Source organism: Tyto alba, unplaced genomic scaffold, assembly GCF_018691265.1.
Source record: "Tyto alba isolate M040663 unplaced genomic scaffold, T.alba_DEE_v4.0 Super-Scaffold_41, whole genome shotgun sequence".
In the NCBI taxonomy this organism is placed as follows: Eukaryota; Metazoa; Chordata; class Aves; order Strigiformes; family Tytonidae; genus Tyto; species Tyto alba.
Window position 1 is genome coordinate 17,755,903 of NW_024881317.1, and position 21,039 is coordinate 17,776,941.

At 38.2% G+C, this 21,039-nt stretch overlaps 1 protein-coding gene across 2 annotated transcripts in view; it reads right to left on the reverse strand.

The window, feature by feature from the left end:
- TRPM1 (transient receptor potential cation channel subfamily M member 1) overlaps positions 1–11,094 on the reverse strand; it is a 105,998-nt gene extending 94,904 nt beyond the window's left edge. The window contains exon 1 of one of the 2 annotated variants that reach the window (XM_032990186.2): positions 10,988–11,094. The gene's annotated coding sequence lies outside the window, so the exon portion shown is untranslated. Of the gene's footprint in view, positions 1–7,671; positions 7,748–10,987 lie in introns of those variants that run through there. The other variant, XM_032990187.2, reaches the window with a different exon arrangement.
- Positions 11,095–21,039: the final 9,945 nt, after the last annotated feature.

Sequence of the window (21,039 nt, forward strand, 5' to 3'; positions counted from 1 at the left end):
ATTTCCACAGCACTTTCTATCTTAAGATTCAAGTGACTTGAACATACCCTTGGGAAGCAAGGAAGCATTCTCTTCTCTAACAAATAAGGAAGCCATTGAGGCAGAGGAAAGATTAATTACTTCTTTCTATCTGTTTGATGTAAAAATTAAGAAGCACTTCCAGGCATGACACATAACCTTTATTTTTGGTTGGGTTTTTGTTTTTTTTTTCCCCCTCAACTTGTATCACTGATGGCACTGTTGATTACCAGGAGAAAACCAGTCACAGATCCCAGCTTGACTGGATTGCACATTTCTTTATCCATTAATTACACATGTATTGGTAGTAGTGGATATGCACCACATGTCAGGAATGCATTAGATAATGTCTTCCATGAAAAGGATAATAGACCCATACTTTGCACATCAATGTAGCTTTCTGCTTGGGCTCTCTTTTTTTTTTTTTTTTTTTCCCCTATAAATATTACCCAGATAACTAACAACACAACTCCAACTCATCATTTTACAGATAAGGAACAGTATAACTGATTAAAGGTTCGAATATTGATAACAAACTCACTAATTTTGATTGCTCAAGCTCAGACAGTCCTTGATCTAATTCTGCAAAATGCTGAACAAGCAACAGCTCCTATAATAGCAAATGGGAGCTGCCACGTTTCTTCAGTTCAGATTCTTGTTGTCTGAAATGACTTTTCAAAAACTGAAGCAGATAAAGTCCCTTGTCCAGCATATAAGACTAACTAAATTAATCTCAGTGGGCATTTGTGAGGATCTAGACTATGGTTAATGAAAATTTTCAGAAATTCAGGCCTTGATGGCATATTGTATGCCATGTCCCCATGTACAGTAATTTACTTCACATACAAATTGCCTACTAACATAGACAGCTAGTGACTTCTTACTGCTGTTCTCAAAGAGGCAGGGCTGAAAACAGGACAGTGGATCCCTTCACTACTACATCACACGTTCAATTTCCAACCAAGCTGAAAGAGCTGGAGACACGGCTAGAATCAGTGTGGGAGCACTCTGACTAACCACTTCCTTGTCTCATCCTAGGATTCTGCAGATGGGTAGGTCTTCCAAACTAAGAAAAGGGAAAGAAACTCAATTTCTTGACTTCTGTTTCTTTAAAACATGAGGAGGTAAAAACTGAATTCTAAAAATGGGACTGTGAAGATAATAAAAAAATTGTACGCAGATTAAACTTCATAACTGCTTTAGTGACACTAAAAAAAAAAAAAAAAGCAAAGCTCTTTCAGAATAAAGCAGCGGTTCAGATTGAGTACTGAGTTTAGATGCTAAGTTACCACAGATACTTCAGACTTTCACTTAGGATAAATCTCTGTTTTACCTGTGCAAAGCCTAAAACCCTGGCTGTGATGTCTCACTCTTGGTTTTGTTGTTCGGAATGGGAATGCTTCATTGCTTTGTGCTTTTATGAAAGCAAACTAATTACTGTTTCAGCTCCACTAATGAGCCAAAGATTGAATGTACGGTAGAGTTTTCAAATTGTTTTGTGGGCAAAAGGAGGGGAAAGGATAATTTAAAATTATTTCTCCAGATCTATTCATTGCTTCAATTTTCATATGAACAGCACCAAGACAGTAAAAAGAACCTCACTCTCCACAACACTTGGTTTAACTGGCTTGTGCACTTAGATAATAAACTGGTACCAAGCTTCCGAATAGTTTGCATGAGATTTTGTCATGAACTACTATCTTCAAAATGTACCATACGACCTCAGACAGTCATCTCAGATCAGGAAGCTGGGCTAATAAATCCCTATCTCAGAAAGGCAGCTGTGGTTTATAACTATTTTGTCTTTTTGCCCCTCTCCTTTCCAAACTTTCTGAAGATAGCAATATTCATTTTCAAGTTCATTAAAACACATTTATTGTGAAATATTTCAGTTTTGATGAGCCAATACTTTTTGACTAAAACCTGTTTCACTTGTCAATTCTCCAATCAGCTACATAAATAAAGCGCTTCCATATTGAAATAAGAAATGGAAATAGATCCTCATTTGAATAAATTTGTGTAAGTTACAGGGCAGACATTGGAAATTTGAGGTTTGGGGGTTTAATGCAAGTATTAGTAGAACTAAATCCAAGCCCAGATAGTAGTTTCTCATTAATTTAAGAATGCAGTAACACTGGTAGAACTGATTAATCATCCTTCATGAAAACAAACAAACAAACAAACCAAACCCCAACATATTTATGATGCAATATTTGGTTATTACTGAGAATAAGAAATAAGAATGCACAATCTGAGTTTACATAAAAGTAACATTCCCAGTAAAACTATGGAGTTTTAGTTTTGTGAGGAAAATAGGAATGTGGAGAAAAAAATTGTACTTGCAAACAATATTTCTCTACCCAGTGGCACAACTCATCTGTGAGTTAAAATGTGTTAAAAACTCATCTAGGTGAAAAACAAGTAGACAGCTCATAGGCTCTTGTTCATTGTAAGAAGTAAAGCAATTTGCTATTTATTTTATTTGTCTTCAAAGCCCAGTTCAACACAACATTGTTTTCCATAACAGATACTGATGGAAACAGATGAGAAACATCACCAGATCTTGGATAGCAACTTAACGTGCAAAATTACACAGCATGAATTACAATTGGTGTAACAGGAGTAAAAACCTCCTCCCTCTCTTATGTGTAGAATTTAACCCTGGAATTGATAAATTCAGGATCTGTATCTGCCTGGTTACTTTGAAGGAAGCACTGGTATCCTGCCCTCCTTGGATCAGGTGAATTTCTAGTACCCTTGCCTTTAGTGGTAGGCAAATAATTAAAGAGAAGAAGCTTGGAAGAGAATTATAAAAGCCTGAATTCAGCCCAGCAGTTCAGAGAATACAGGCCATGCAGAGCTGGACATCCTCAGTAATTGCTGTAGAACAACACAAGTATGCCAGCATCTCACTCATAATATCCTATGTTACTCTGGACACAAAGCTGAGTCTTCAAAACCATTCTAGGATTTCACATCTGCTTTAAGGATAATGACAACAAATTAATTACAAGGATATTCATTCAGTCTCAGCACACTTATAAGTAACTTTCTTTTTAGATAGATAGAAAAACAGAACTCTTCCCAGTCCTTGCAGTCACACTAATACAATAAATTAGATGACAGAAAGGATTACGCTGCACTTTATATGATTATTTTACCAACCAGCTTTGCTGCAACCTTCTCCATTTTCTGTGCATCATCAACCATAAGCAAAGACTCTCACTGGACTCTGAGTTGTCTATGTGACAAAGCAGTTTGTTGTAGTTAATTAAAATACCTATTAGCCTAGACTGACAAATGATAAAAAGTACTAACAGTACTCACCCAATGTATTCACCCTGAATATGCACCATGATCAGTTTGTCTGAATAATCAGGTCAAGGTTTTTCTTCATTTTCCCTACATTTTCATTATTTTTCAAGCGTTCTGTTTATGCTCAAAGAAATAGATGTGGTAAACAGAATGCCTTTAAATATTTCCTGTTAATTTGAAATGTTTTTCTACTATGTCTAAAACATAGCTGAAATTGTGTGTACATTAATACAGTTACTTTTGCTCTGTAAAAATCATGGAATGTTAGCCCTGTTATTGCAAAAACAAACTAGAGCTAGAGGGGACCGACAAGAAATCATTGTGCTGCGCAGACTGGAAAGATGCTGGGGGCCTTGTGGGTGTGAGCAGGGTGACCCTAGACCCAAAATGCAGAGCAGGCCTATTTCTGAAGTAGAACCATTGCCAATGGTGGGGGCCTCCCATTGAAAATGAGATTCATGCCAGGTGACTTTAATGTATACTGCATAAACATAAGCAGCAATCAGCTTCAGCCTCACAACCCTAAAATCAAAGGGGATTTTGACATAGATTTCAACAAGGATATGATCTCATGACAGTAACAAGCGTTTTCTTTTTCATTTCAGCTGAGCAAAAAATTGTCATCATTTCAGTATTCAGTACACCACTTTTTTTCAATGCAATACTATGGTCTCAAACAAAGCTACTTAAATAAATCCAGAACATTTCCATATCTACCAGCAACTAACAGGCTGAAAGAAATAATGTCTCTTACTTAGCTAATAACAGAGGACTTGAAAGGACAGTGAAGAAAAAGAGAGCTGAAGAACATAAACAAAATGAAGCCTAGAACCTGCACCACTGGATACTAGCCCACAAAACTCCACTGATGTGAGAATTGAAAGAACGAGCCTTTAACTCTGAAAAGAAGTAGCTTATTTCTGCTATTACTGGTAGCATCTACAACTGGTGACAAAAGCCCGCTCCCTGCTTGGGTAAACATGGAAGATTCGAGCAGCAGGTGTGCTGGAACTCTGCTCATATTCAACATAATAAATAATGAAACAAGGCTTCCTGCTGTGCTCCATCATTCCTGAGATAGAGGCAGCAACTGCTTCTTGTTGGGAGATAGCTGAATTGCTATCAGTTCTAAAAAGGGGGAAGGACAGACTTTATTAGAAGTTTTGTTAACGTATCTGTTCTCTTACTCATAGCACTGAGCCCCATTGTGAAGTTCCAAATACATAGTTACTAGTGCCACACCCATATAGTATCTCCAATGGTAAATATTTCTTATATTCATCATGTGGCAACTTGGTTCTCACTGGCAAGTAACATTTTTTTACTGTCACCAGCTCCATCTGGTGGATATTCTGCAGCATATATTTTCTTTAAGGGCAAGATTAGGATTTTCCAATAGTTTTGTTGGGTTTCCCTTTAGAAAAGTAAGCATTAAAATGTCTAATATTTAATTCCTTTTACATTGTATTAGCATGTGGGAAAGGTCAAATATGCTGAAGTGTCCATCTTTATTCGCAATGAATTGTCCAGGAGAGGTTTAAAAACCTCTCTGTAAAACAAGGAATTTAATTGGCCAGTGACCTTTCCTCAGCTGTAACATACTGGTATAGTACATAGTCATGTTGGCTCTGATTGTGAAAATGGCTTTTCAAATGAGAAAAATAGATAAAAAAATAAATTTGGACCAGTTAGTAATAATAGCAACTGTAATTTAGAAAAGACCTAGAAATGTGCACATCCAATATATTTTGATGCAAGGAGAACAAGACAACATGAAGTATGAGTTAGCTGAAAGATAAAAGTAAATATAAGGTGTAGAACAGGTTTAGAAGTAAAGTAAGGAACTGAAAACTAGATAATCTCTTCCTGGCCCTGATTTTCTATGGGACTATGTGCATATCGCAAATACCTTGGCTTCTCTATCTGAACAAAAGATACAATCATATTAACCTATGCAAAGACTCTGAATTCCCTGATATTTGTAAAATCTTTTGGAGTCCTTGGACAGATGCAAGTATGATTATTGCTTGCAAAGCACTTGAGCAAACAATCCCTATATTTTCACAAGAACATTCTCAACTGTAATGACAAGCCCACAGTTCTTCACAGTAATGAGTTCAAAAATCTTGCAAGATGTTCAAAGTACTTTGCCAACACTAGTGAAACTTTCCAAAAGAGAAAGAAAGGGAAACATTGGTTGAAATTTCAAGGGGGTTCATTTAAAAGGGTTGGCTACACAAACCAAACATCTAACTTCAGAGTTCACACATCACCAGAGGTAAGAAAAACAAAGGAGGAGAAGTACAAATATAATAGCATTGATCCCCCTTCTCTGCATTATAACTCTAGAATTTAAAGGTCTCTTTACTTCAGTTAAATTTACCTTATCACAGATGATACAGTCAGAAAATACTGCTCTGTAACCTACCACACATCAGCAAGCAATGAATCAGCATCTCCTAGATGGTCTTGTCTGGCAGAGCTTAGCAACTCTCAGTGTACTGCTGGTCCCTATTTATTCTCATTGTTTAACTCCTGAGTCCTGTGACATTGTAAGTGAGTTTTACTGTTATTCTGGATGTTTTCTGATTGTGGTGTTTTACCTTCTGTTGAAAGATATCTGTTAAGAAATGTACATCAGAGTAGTGAAACCTAAGTGAATTGAGGGAGATCTTAAGAAGCCAATTAGCAGAAAGAATCATTGCTCTCATCTGCCTACCAAGCACCAGATAAAAAAATGCAACTGTTCTTTTTGCTGACAATCTATGTAGAAGAATAGGGTGAAGCCAGAACGTTTTTAATGATTTTCTGGGGATTGCCAACAGGAGCTGCTGTAGTGCTCATGCTAGAGAAAGACAACACTGTGCACTCTCACTCACAGACTATCAGGCACATCTCAACCCTTTTATCTGTTGATTATGACATTAGCTCAACTTCACACTCAATGGTGAGATGTGCCAAAGGAATCATTAGAAACAAAATGCTTCTGGGAAGCTACAGATCACTACTCTACCAACAACATCTAGACCTAACAGCCACCAGCCTGCCATGCCCTCTTATAGTGAGGGGCAAATGAAAGTCAGCCATGACAGACCCATTACCCAGGTCTCTGTCCAGAAGCAATTATACAGAGAACTCCCACCTTTACCAGCTCCTTCAGTTACAGGTTCTCCGTTTCTGCTAGGAATATTTATCACAGTAATATATTCTAGCTGACCAACTTGTGTCACACTGATCTCCAGAGATCTGACAAATGATGGTGGATTTTCTTTGCTACTTCCTAAATTTTAACAAGTGAAATTTACTATAAAAGCAGAAAAGAGAGAAATCCTCACTCCATTATGTATCCTCTAATCAATCTCCTAACATTTTTGTAGTTGGGATCACATGAGTTAGCCATCTCTCACTTCTGACTATAAAGTCTCAGAGACACCAATAAAGACAAAAACTGCTCCAAACACACATGCTAAGACTCAAATTAGCAAAGTGAGACAATCAAAAACTACAATCCTACCTGGCCTTGCAGTAATAGGATCACATCAAGATTAGTCTATGTCATAGATTAAATCCACTCAAGTAAACTAATCTTTCTGCAGTCAGCTAAGACTCTATGTTTACTCACTAAGCTGGGAAAAACTCAGGAGTGTAAAATACTTAACTGCTGGAAAAGACCATCTAGACTGCAGCTATATGAATGTTTAGCACACTTACTGCTGCACCACTGACCTTAAAGGTGGCTTCAGAAAGGAAAAGCTCTTTAAACAGGTTTTTAAACTATACTGTGTCATTGATGAAGTATATTCAAGTCAGCGGAGCACTGTTATACTAAAAGGCTCTTACAGCCTCTACAAACTCACATTTGGGCAGTCAACTTTTTGTCTGAGCAAAGCAGTGCAGACAGCTTCCAGAAGAGAGAAATTCTGCACATCAGCACAAAGATGCCTTGCAAACAGTGGGACTGGCTGGCAGAGAAACATGCCATTCAGACTGCAAGCAACAGGAAGCTCTGAGCTGTGGCAGCTCTGAGAAGGAACAGCATAACCACTGTGCTGCTCTGCCCATGAATGCAGCAGCTGGTGACTCTGCTTAATTGCAAATGTACTAGCCCATTTCTGTCCTGCCATCAGTCCCTTTGCACAGCAATCACTCAGCACCACACTACAACATGGGCGTTTGTTTCCTGCTGAGTAGCATCAAACCACTACTTTCCCAATCAGTAAGAATAATCGCATTTGTCCATCTGCATTTTGGGAATAAGGTCGATCTGGGGGCATTTTCTTCCTCATAGGAAGTTCCTTTCTAGGGCATACATCACACTTTTCTAGAAAATGTATTTACCAGTCTGCATATCTTCAGGAGGTGTCCATTCCACCATCTCAGTTCAGGCTGCTCACAATCCTCTTGTACACTTCCATCTCTCCTTCACTTCTATTCATTAAAATGTATTCCAGGATCTCTATTTTGCATTTTCATCAAAATATCAACACCTGACTGAAAGAAGGGGACTGGGGGGAAAAAAACAAAACATGTTTTGGCAGTGTTTCTTCACACCTTTGGTTTTCTACTCATGGAAACCATCACAGACCAATGTCTCCAGATAACTTGGCTAACAGTTGTACCTGCGAAAGCACAATAACCAAGATGGTGAGCTGACATCAAAGTTACTGTTTTACTGAATGCATAGTGGCACCAAAAACAGGCTGTGCAAACGTCTGGACAGTCACCACTGCACATGCACCAGAACAGCAAGGTTCCTGCACAGAAGAGTAACTGCCTGTCTGTGTCACCATCATGCTACTGCTGCCTAAAGAGCTCCTGGCTCAACAGAGGTAAAAGTGAAAAATTTAAAATTAACATATCCACTCAGTGTTTGCAAACATACATACACACATATCTAGTCAATATATTCCTGTTTATTAGACCACTCAAAGAAGCTTTCCCCACATTCTCAAGAAATTTCATCTTCATGTGCTACAAGACAACAGAAGTACAATGAAATTAAGTCTCTAAGAAATATTTTATTAATAGATAGTGTCTTGAGAGAAAATTCATAAATAATGAACGAAGTCCAAGACTACGATGAAGAAATGTTCTTGACTACCAGAAGAAATTTTAGTTCACCAAGAAATACTGTGTTTTGTGCTGTGCAATAGAATATGTTCCTTTTTTTCTTATTTCCTTAGTAATTACTACAGACTTCTGGGCCCAATCCTACATACCTGACAGGTGTTGAATTCGTCACATAAAATTTAACATAGTTCAGATACAAAAGAAGTGCATGTTTTAGGATCTAGGGGAAAGTTAAGCATAGACTGGCTTTATGCCAGCCCTCAGCAGCAAGCTGAATTCCACCTTTAACGAAGCTGGTATGAACTAGGCTTTTCCACAATTTACAGGATAGAGCCTACTGTTAAATTAGAAAACTGTTGTTATATTGCTTCACTGCAGGCAAGTAATTCTGAGCACACAAACATTTTAATCGGCATTTTGACATTTGCTTTAGTAGGGAATAAGCAGATACAATAGAAATCAACCAAAAGGATAAAATAATGCAATTATCACATGGTTGTATACATGTGATATAAATCCAGTCAGATGATCCATTTAGTTCTTTGCATGTGCAGGCATTAATCACCTCTGTGTTCTGTGTTTGTACAGCTGAGCTATCAACAGGGTCCATGCCTTAGCTTTCTGGGATCATACCAAAAATAATTAAATCAGTGCCACCATGTGCTGAAGGGGTTTGGTTTTAGTCAAACCATTGGGAAAAAAAGTGTACGCTACCTTCTCACTATCCACTACTCCCACAAGATTCTGTTAAAAATTACAATGAAAAAACACATTCAAGGCAGTAATATTTTTGCATCCATTAACAGGATCATTATTCCCTAATAAAACTCATAAAACTGAACACCAAAGGCCTATTTTATCAGGACACTTCTAGCTGTAACTGTGAACAAAAAAAAGTCCCAAACTGAACAAGGAAGAAACATTGCGACATGGCAGCTTGAACCATTAGTATTTCTACGATGAAAACGGCCTCAGCTTGATGCAAAAGGTTTTAAATCACTTGTGATGGAAGTCTGACAACTGGCTTGAAATGGGAAAAGCAACCATTTGTAGCTTTGAACACATACATAAGCAATTACTCCTGATGACTACATCCCTGATTGATTCCATTTGCAAACACTTATCCTGACGATGCATGACTCTTGCTTCCTTAGCTTAACCCACATTTTATCCTAGATGTCCTTGCAGGGTAGATTCTTTGAAGAATTATGTTTGCCCACAATTTTCTTTTGAACTTTTAATTTCCAAACCTGTGCGGTCTGAGGAAAGGGTGAAGGCAGATAGTGATATCATTCAAATTGGCTTTACTATCAAAAAACTATACCAAGCAAGGTTTTTGCAGCAAAATTAACAAGAAATTTCAAGTAGAAAGGCACTTTGAAGAATTTCCCATTGACACCCATGAAACTGGTAGGTAAGGCTGCCACAGAGAATGTCTGAGATATGCGTTTATACTTATGACACGTACGGTTGCATAAATACCCAGCAAAACAGTGAGTCCTCACAAAGTAAAGCAGGTACAGTCATGACAGATTAAGGTTTTATTGCTGCCATCAAGCTCTCTTGCCACATCCATATTCACTAGCACTTTCTGGCTGCTGTGCACTGATACAGTCCTGCAAAATTCCCAAGCTCTCATCTCAGTAACAATGAAGTGTAGGCAGTTTCTCATCTGAGCCACTTGAGGCCCAACTGGGGACTAAGCCCACCACTGAGCTCCATTTCAGCAGCCACATAATCAATACAGAGACAAGGAAAGCTACTGTATTGATCTATATTTGATTTTCTGTTATGTGTTTATCTCAAAATAAGTGTGACTATATTAGATTCCAGTGTGGTTGGTAAAGTGAGATGAACAGCAAATGTTCAGAACTCTATCCTTTTGCTGCAGGTCAAGGAGGACTGAGTAGATAATCATGACAGTGCAAGAAAATTAATATCAATTATATAAAATTAGTTCATTTCAAATCTTTACCTTGCACCTTACTTAGAGGATCAGGCGTTTTTCATTCATCATCTGTTTCTTTTACTGTTCTATGTATCAGCAATATTTTCTTCTACAAGCATAATGAGCACTAAAGAAACCTGAATTTTGATAAAGCATTTAACAAGTACATATGAAAAGAGATGTACGTACCTCTGTACTTTTTCCTCAAGCATGTTTCAGATGGCTAAAAATTTACTTTCATTATTCACTCTGAAGATATGAAAAAAGAATCCTTCTTTTAAATACAAGAAAGATAGAGAAATGTCTTTGCTTAGATACATATGCTGGGTACATAATACAGATGTTATTGTATTAAAAGAATAGCTCAGATTTAAACAACTTAGGATGAATTCAAGTTCAAGTGTCAGAAGTCATACTGGAAGAGATAACTACCACTTGGGAGAAAAACCCAGGCAGCTCTCATCTCACTAAAGGTAGAACAAGCCTTTTTAGCATCCTGCCTTGCAAAAGACCTTTGACCCAAGCAAACGGACACTCAAATAATGCCAGGAAAGAAGACATTTCTTTTCTCTGTTACACCCAATCTGTTCATTTACTTATTGTTTTCCTTAAAAGAGAACAATTAGACACACCTACCTTGTCAGACTTGAAGAAAGCATCATATCCTTGGGATGTATGTTAGTTAGGTAAACTAAACATCTCACTATAAAATCAAAGTATTCCCCATAGCCCTTAGCATGCAGAGGTTCTTTTAGCTCTGCTACAGGATGGGCAAATGACTACTCAGGGTATTAGAAAAGGCTAATTCCTAATTCCCTCGACTAAGCCTGCTTGCTGCTACGGACTACTACAGGCTCTATTCCTATTAGAGACTTGCTGGTTGCCCAAGGTGACAGTGCTGTGTCACAGGTAATTGTGAAAGTGGTATGGTAAAGGGTTTCTAAAAATTTAGCCTTGAGTAAAAAGATCAAATTATTAGGTCTGCAGCCTTTTAAGCCTAAAAAACAAGCAGGTAGTTATGTTCTACTTTTTCAGTATTAGCTGATATGCAATAGTCACATACCCTTCCCATTCACAAGCCAAACTGCCACTCAAAGAATTGATGACAGCAGATTGGAGCATGCTGATAAGACTCCCCAGATGGCAACAATTAGAAGAAAAGGAGAAGGTCGAGCCATGTCAGAAAAAGGTATGTTTGTGTTTGGTTTTCAATTTTGAGTGTAGGCATATTAATCTTTTCTAATCCTGTAATTTAGAATCAGGCTGATTACCAAACAATAGAATAAATCCTAGGAGGGGTTAACACCTGTAACTGCCATCTACAGCAGGAACAAGAACAATGGTATTGATTGGAGACACGTTGTTTGATGTTCCTTGCAAATACCTTAACAACCTAGCTGTAATCAGAATAAAACTCTCATGAAACAGCTGAAAACGTCATTATTCAGTAAAGCATTATTCTCCAAGGCATATGTGAGCACAGACACTGAATTTAACAAGATTTGTGCATCACAACTTGTTTGTATTTCTGTAAGGGAAATTTTGTATTTTATCTAAATTTTGGCAAAAATCTAAATTGGGCATTTTTAGTTTAGGTTGACTTCTACCATCCTGGAGTATGTTGTTTAAACAAACTATATTATGACACTTAGCTTCAGGTAACATTGACTGATCTGTGCTCACCTGAACCACTGCATTTCATTACAGGATGTGCAGCTGGCTGCCTATCTGACTATTCTCTTTGGTGGCCTGTGCTAAGGATCACACATAATATAGTCTCTCATCTGGCTGAATTGATAGGATGCCTTCTGGAAGCCATGAGAACACAATGGGACAGGAGTTACCCATGAAACTAGGCCTGGAGAGAAGCAGCATGTAAAGCTTTCCACTTCATGACTAACTTCTCTATTTTAACTTTGAGCTCCTACAAAATGACTTATTGAACTGTCCTTTTACAGGGCTTTACATGCCTGCTTAAGTTCAAATCTTAATGGGCTGTTTGGGGATCATAATGCTTCCAACTAGTCCAAGTCTTGACAGTTTTCTTGTCTTTTCCCCTCACCCTTTCACAACAGACTGATCAGTTTCTATTTCCATTTTCTAGTCTACAGTCCAGACAGATTGTCTTTGATATTTAATGAGACCTTGGTCTCTGCCTGATACTTTGGCTAATATCTCATTGCAAATGAGAAATAATAATTACAATATTGCAATTGGACATGACTGCATCACAGACTGCAGACAAAGAATTCCATTTAGAAAACATACATGAACTAATAATCCCATTTTGATCAACGTCAAATTTTCCCTTAACTTCATTAAGTCTGGTGTGTCAATGTCTTCCAGAAAATTGAAAGATTATGAGAGTCCATACAGCAAAACCTGTAACTTGCAATTAACCACCTTCAGTTAGTCTGAAGCATTCATCTACTTTACAAACATTAACTATTAGATTGTGCAGAATTTGTATGTACTGATGTTAATCTTTAGACGCTCCCTTGATATTAAAATTCCTTATGATTCCATTAGAAAATACAATGTGGCCATGTAGAAACTTGGAATCATGAATAAATTCTTTAGAAGTTTTCTTCCAGCTATTCCAAGCAGGAATCTGTGCAACCATGAAAAAAAGATAAAAGAAAGAAAAACTTCTCATGTTAGCCATTCTTTCCATGGCCTTCCACTTCCTCCTTTCTGGTTTTAGAATACTGAAGGAAGAGCTCTCCAATATGGAGACATCTGTGTCATTACAGCAGCTAAAGCTTTTTTCAGTGGAAAGTACCACCACACCCATGAGCCACAGTCACCTTTTTTGCTTCTTTTCTTCCAAATGATGTCTCATGAGAATTTAATCAAGAACAAGAACTTCCTTAAACATATTGAGCACCTGCACCAGAAAAATCATATTCTTTATTGTAGGTATTGTACTTGAACAAAGCAATTTTTGCAGAACAAACTGCCAGATAAGGAGCTGCCTTGCAAGTAAACCTTACCTTTTGCTTTTTTTTTTTTTGTGATGAGAAAAAAAAAGATTAATTTAATGGGCAGATGAGTTTCCACAGAGGTGACAAGATAGTTGTAGGATAAGGTCTCAAAGTCTATGAGGTGTTACTCTGTCAGTAACCACTGAGTTTTTGTCTGAAATACACAGAATAGCACACTTCTTATAACTGAAATTACTCTGTGGTCTGTTACTTTTGAAACAATGCTTAGTTTCCATAACCGGGAAACCACTTAAAATTAAGCTACTCTGTAATTATCAGCCTCAGATAAACTACCTCCAGAGTCTCATTTTCTGCACAGCAGCACATGCTAAAGTAAAAGACAGCATTATACAGATTTGTATACTGTTCTAAATGTAATTGGTTTCAGTTGTTTTATGTGCCCTAAAGCAACTAGAAAATTCATAATTAATGCAACCACAAACAAACCTTTAATTATTCTTTAAATGTTATGCATTCTGGAGACGGATGTTCCCGTCTGGTTTCTCACAGTCTCGCTGACACACACTGAGTCCTTCTGTTTTAGGCACGTTGTCTTTTTACCGCTTTCCTGTCTGCCCAGCCAAGCTTCCCTGTATCATTCATAACATCAGGCTCCGGCAGATGGAGCTAGCAAGCCACTTGTTTGGCCTAGACACAAGGGAAAGCTAAACAAGCATCTAGTCATTAGACTAGACAGCTATTAACAGTATTAGCTGGTAAGAACTTCTCTTGTGCAAATCAAATATCCTTCCTTGATTTGTTCTTCCTGAAGAAAAATGATGGGCAGTTTCTTCTCTACTCTCCAACTTTAAATCACTGATCTCACATCAGTACTTTGCTTATCCCTTCTTCACAGAAGCACAGAAGATAAAGGGAGACATGGAGAAAGCAAGGTGTCTCTGTACTTCAGTCATTTTTTCTTTTCATGGTTAAAGTCACACTTTACCAGGGACACGGATTCCCTACTTAAGCAATTACTAGTCCCAGATGTTACTAAACTGAAAAAACATGGATCTACCTTCACCTAAAAGGAAGGTGAAATGACACGTTTAATTTAGACCAATATGGCAGCAACTCAAAAAGAGAAAGAAATAGGTCAGAACACATCATGCTGGCACCCCAGAACAAGACTCAAGAAGGCCATGAAGATTATGGGAGAGAGAAGAGGATTAATAAACTGACTTTGCAGGGGATCCTGATCTTTCTATTGCAGAATGAGACAAACCTTCCATCACTGAATAGGAAGTAATATGTTCTCTGAAAGTTCTTGTTCCTTGGATGCATCCTCAGCTACAGTAATATTTTTCTTAGGATGCTGGCAAACAGTGCAATCTAATGTCCTCTTCCACAGGGCCTTTATTAAAGATCATAAACTGAAAAAAATTTCTGCTGGAACATTGGCCTTTAAAGTTAGTCTCTGAAAAAGGGAGCTACCAGTCTTCAAAAATACTATTTCCCTCTACCTAACTAAAGTAAAGTTGAGACTGTGTAATATGTTCAATCAGATAACTTGATCCAAAAAGATATACTTCCATCTCCCTATACAGAACTGACTATAGTCCTACTCTTCACACTGTTTCATCTTATTCCCCTTTGGTCTATTGGGCCATACACTTAGACAGCAACTGCTGAAGTGTAATTATACCAATAAAGGCTGGAAAGTCCAGAGCAAGAATATGTGGCCAACAGACTACACATTACTTGCTTCAATAACTCTTATGGCTACATATAGATAAAGGCAGATTCTGACATGTAAATTTATTTTTCACAGAGGCAGACAGTGAAAGAGACTCTTGGAGATATTTTTTCAAATTAATTTTCAGGTAGTTTAATATTTTGAGAATTTTATTTTTAATACAATCAAACTTTATCAAAAGGTTGAAGGAAATGCTGCACTAACTGAAATGAGAGGAATGTAGTTATGATTGGCTGAGACAGGTTGTGGATACTGATCTATTTGTACTGTATGATCTTAGGCTGTCAGCAGTGTGAGAATAATTGATGTAGCAAACTCTAGACAAACTCTAAACATAGGGGAGATGAATTTTTAAGTCACTGTCTTCCTCATCTGCAGGGACAGTTTGGCTTCTATCTGCTGTAAACAGGCTCTTCCATGGTCTGCATAGGTTCATAGGGGTCCAAGCAGAAGGCAGTCAGAGCAAACAGTGTCCACAACACCTCCACTGTGGCCCATGTTACAGGGCAGTCTGGCAGATACACTGGCAGAGAGTCATCATCTTTTCTAAAAGGGTCCAAGGAACAATCATACAAAGGAAAACATATGCTTTCCTTCTGGAAAGGGTCTTCCTAAGAGACAGTTTCCACTTGCCTACCCTTTTGTGCTACAGACATGGTACAGAGGGACCATGTATCAAAGGAAAGCTGATGTCACAGGCATTTTCAACTATGTGACATCTTCGCTGGAAATGGGGTGAGGATTCTGAGATGACTTGAATGGTTTTGAGGGGCTTGGACAGTGACTGAGGCATTTTTCATAAGCTCTGAGAATAATTTCATAACACTGAATTTGAATAGTGCCAGTGGGGCCTGCACTGATGTGAGGCAGCTAGGCCATCTAAAATGGATGACACAAGAATTGGGGATACACTCGACGCATTGTTCGCTCCTCTTCCTCCCTAGAAGATCCCTCCCAGTCAACCTGTGTGGCACTGTTGCAGGACAGCTGTGCCTCCCATCCTGAGCACAGTTCAGTGGTACAAGTAAATCATATAGGGGATGTATGCTGTGATGCTTGTCCTCACTCCCTCCAGTAGACAGCTCATGACTGAGATCAACAGTAGTAGTATAAAGCAGAGAGGAAAAAATAGCTCTCCCTCCTACACATTAATTAGCTTTCAAATCTCTGTAGCACACCTGTTTTGACATCTCCAGAAGTTAGGAACTAATTAAAGTTATGAGGAAAGATTCTCACCCATACCTTAGCAGATTTATCCAAAGAAGAGCGGCCTGAGAAGCCTGAAGTCAGGTAGAACACAATATACTGGCAGCTTCTGAGGACCACAGTGACAGCTCAGGTGTAAGAGGTCTGCTAGGGACAGGACCACAGGGCACAATGTTGCTGACCTATGTCAGACATGAGATACTGTCTATGTACTGTAAATTTTGGAAAAGTAATTTAAGTCATTTTCCCCCTTGCTAAGTTGCGGGCCTTGTGCTCTGCTTCTTATAGCCATGTCACAGTATCAGCCAAAACTGATGTTCTAAAAAACATGACTATCAATTAAAAGGCAAGCTGCTTCTTAAAAAAAAGGAGAAAGAAAATACTGGCAGTTGGATTCCCAAGCTGACACATTTGTTCAACAGTGCTAAACAGAAGCTATTGCAATAAAAAGTTTTACTGCTACTATTACTGGAATTACTAAAATTAGAACAAGAGAAAAAAAGCATCCTCATTTAGTTAGTCTCATTGTTTTATGATTTCAGCCACACAACTAGCTAACTGATGATTTTAGTCATCAGCTGTGGCTTAAATGGGATATTATGAATGCTAGCAGGCCCACTTATATAGAGGAAACAGACTTCTGCACCTTTCCGTATATAGCTTGTAATCCAAACATGAACAGACGACTGTGTGCAATCTGGTTCTCCTGATCTCACGCTGATGTCAGCTCCAAAACCAAGATTTCTTTCATTCAAATTCCTTAAACACTGGCCTACTTTCCATACTTGTATTCAGAACTAAAAAACTGGACTAAACAGAAATACTGTACAGCAGGTGTTGCGCAGATCAAGATCTTTGTTCCTGCTGGGATAGGTGGGGTTTTGTACTTTAACTGTGCTGTTAAGTTTACATGAGTCACTGCCTCTCCTCTTTCCTGCCTTTCTAACGGCCTTGTACTAATACCAACAGGCATGTGTGTGAGGGGACCATGGGTGTAATAAAAAGAAACTTCAAGAGTGCCTGCAGAGATACCAATGCAGCTGGTAATGTTTCTAATCTTGATTTAGAATGCCAATATATAAGAAGTTGCATTGCTAATAACAACAATAAGAAGGAAAATAGACAAATGCCAAACAATAAGAAGGAGAATACTAACAAATGCCAGAGAATCCAAATTAGGAACTAAACAAAAGTACTCCAACTAATCTGAGTGCTGGCACTTCAAAAGTTATTTGATAGCCAAGGCAGAATAAATAATATGCCAATTTTTTTTTTTTTAAATTAATCTCTTGGGAGGGGGAAGCAGGAAGGGAATGGAAGTTGTCTTTGTGGAATGTTGTCAGATGAGAATTAAAATTCCAGTCTTTACTGAGGCCTCTGCTGGAATGTGCAAAACACTGGGTACATTCCCCTTGTGCACATACACGCTTTGTGTTTTATTTTTTCACGGCATGCTGCTTAAAGGCTCACAGCTGCATTCTTACTTGGTTCCTCAGTAATCTTGGTACATAAACACAGTGACACCCGATGCTGCACTCTTCGGCCCTGGTGCCTTGGCTGAAATAGAAGCTGTTTCCTCTAGCAGTGAGATACATCTGAAGGTCCATGCTGGGACTAGGAGGAAACTGCTGTACGGGATCATCCTGAGGTTTAGACTGCTGCCTCCACCAAAAGCTTCTCAAACGTGCTACCAAAAATGGCTTAGCAAATCTTCAGTGGTCAGCAGTAGAACAGTGTAAGGCCCAACAGAGCTCTAATTCCACTTTCAAATGGCTAGAATTTGGCTTATGCTCTAAAACATCACTGTTAATATTTATCATCTATCACACTGTTAATTGCAGTTGTTACCCAAAGCACTTACCTTTCACAAACAATAGAATATTCTTTTCAGGGATAGGAGAGGAGGAGGAGAGGGGAGTTGCAGTTTTTCTTCCCATGACCATTCCCATAAAACACCGAAGACAAGGAAGGCCTGCAGAGGGAACAAACACATCCCTTCACAACAAGACTGTTCCACAATTCATAACAGAATGATATACATGTTTTTCCTAATACCAAATAAACAATACAGGCCACTTATTGTAGGCAACTGTTCAATAAATCACAAAATAACACTGTGCGATAATAAAGTCAGATGCCAATTACTGATTCTTTTTACAGTCCATTTCTGATAAAGTCAAAGGCAAACTTCCAATACAAGTATAAATGGAGAGTTGGAGCTGGATTTATTCAACTGTTTTTTAAATAGATGCCTTACAATGCAGACAGTACTTTAAAAAATGGCACTAGATAGCTTAATCCCATTTGCTTTGCTGAAGATGAGTGAGATTCGCAACCCTGAATATTCCACTAAATATTATCTGAATTTCTAGGAGCTTAAATAGCTTTAAAGAAATGCATTCATGCATTAAATTCACCCTGTGTTAGGGATGGATTTTATCAACTCTATTGGGAGCTAAGCAATACTGAGGCCTTGTGATGTAATGAGCAGGGAATTTCATCCTGATCACACTCATTAAAGTTGCACATGCTATGTTATAAATTAGTGTTAAAACTCAGATGCTAGAACGTAACTCCCATATGCAAGAGGAATCACAGTACAGAGCCAGGCTGAACATAACAAACAGCAACTCCTCACAGACTCTGTCAACAGTTATGTTCCTGGAAGCCCCACAGTGCCAAGGGAGATGCCCCTTGTATGGAAACTTTCCAGAGACTGCAAGTACTGTCCAGTTAGCAAGGGCTGGCGACACAGAGTCCTGCCCATGTGTCTTATCGCTAATTGGAATGAGTTGTTAGTCACTAACTGCAGTTTCTGTTGGACTCAGTGAGGGCAATTAGGCCAACAGTCAAGTTTAAATTTTAACTTGTAGATACAAAACATTGCCTTTCTAAGAGTAGTTCAAGTACACTTCAAATTCCACATGAAAATCTCTGTTTTCCACGTCAGAAGAGCTTCCTAGTTCCTGCAGCACTGAGCATATACGAGAACACACTGTGCTCCAGATGACTGCCACCAAGTATCTAAACCAATCAATGAATCCCATGAGCACAGACACTAATGAGGGCAGTTTTTTATGGATTTTTATCTTATGGCCTCACTGCTGCATAATAAGACATGAGCTCATGACACAGTTTCCCTCTCATACAATTATTTGGTCTCTTCCATTCCCTTAACCTATTTAGCCTAGTTTCAGACACCACTTTGCTGGTAAAGCGAGCCAGAATTAGCCAGGGGAATCCACAGTAGACAAAACAGTACGGCTGCATTAAGTCTCCCTGATTTAGGAACCTTGGCTAAAAATAATCTATCCTCTGCACAGCTATTGTTAAACTGCTGTACTGTTGGGAAGGATCAGGAAGATAAAATTCTTAAAATTCTGAGCATGTCTGCTCTTACTCTCTGAATACAGAAATCAGAGTAAATTCTTTTCTGCAGGCCAAACTCCAACCAGCCTAGGAAAATACAGGATTCCCTGGAACCTAATACTGCCCAGTGCCAACAGAATATTGTCTGAGTCACTTCCAGAGAACAGTCCCCAAACACAAACAGGCCTACCCATTTATTTGGAAAGTTAATATTCAACAGTTCTGACCTCTGTCACCAGGGCAGCCTGTGTTTCCTCAACACAGCATGGAGAAAAGCAGCTTGCTTAATTGAAAGATACAGTAGATTGATGAGTCTTTTGCATTCACAAAATTCACTCAGGTTCCATTTGGTTGTGTTTCCATCCAGACCTTAAAAAAAACATCAGGAAGAGGATAAGCTTTAAGTATTAAAAAGAACATATAGTCGGTTGTCCAAGACATGCCCACTTACAGAGCCAGTAGTACTACTAAATTATTTTAGACCTGTGTAAAATCATTTCACTTCTCCATCATAATTTCCTTGTTAAATGAGGCAACAGTACACACCATTTTTTCCTGCAATGTTTTTTCCAAAGATTACTTGTTATCTATAGAATTTTGAACATGCAAGTGGCCAGGGTGACCTCAACATTATTGTATCTTCAAGAGCAGAAAACTGAGCATATTTCACGGGTAATCTGAAGTGAATGTGGGCAGATATTTTGTAGCCCACACATTCACTTTCATAATATTTAAAATTTTTCTTGAGAGTCTCAACAAAACTGCTTACATTTTTCTTGAACAAATCTGGTATTTAAAAAGTCATTTATTTAACAACTTCATGAGAATCATAAACTATTAAAGCTCATAATTGGAAAATCCTTTTTGTCACAGCTCGCAAGCTTGATTCTTCACTTTCTCATTACATGACTACTTGTTCATCACCCACTAAAAACAGTAGAAGCCTTTTCAGTTACTTTATATCAGATCCTTGCAACAATATAAGACCTCAGCTAAAAAAAAAAAAAAAAAAAACAAACCAAAATTAGTCCTGACTTAGATTAGCAAAAGTGAAGGAAAAGTTACAGACTACAATCGGACCTAAATTAAGAACGGAAATTTTGTCAAGCACAGAAAGGAGCTTTAACTACACTCAATTAACTACACCTATTATCATGTCTTACAGCTGCATTGTTCAATACACTGATGAATGCCAGGCACATCTGTTTTGTGTTTTTTTTTAAAGGCAACATAACTGATAACGTCACACATTCTATTACTCTCTCAGTAATATTTAAATGAATGCAACTCCCACTTCATTTAATTACAGCAGCATAGAGAACCCACAAATGAAATAGCACACTTCTAGTCACAGTAAGATTATATGGGTACAAAACCACTTGTTCACAAAACTGTCCAAATGTAATTACTGTCTCAGATAGACGAAAACCAAA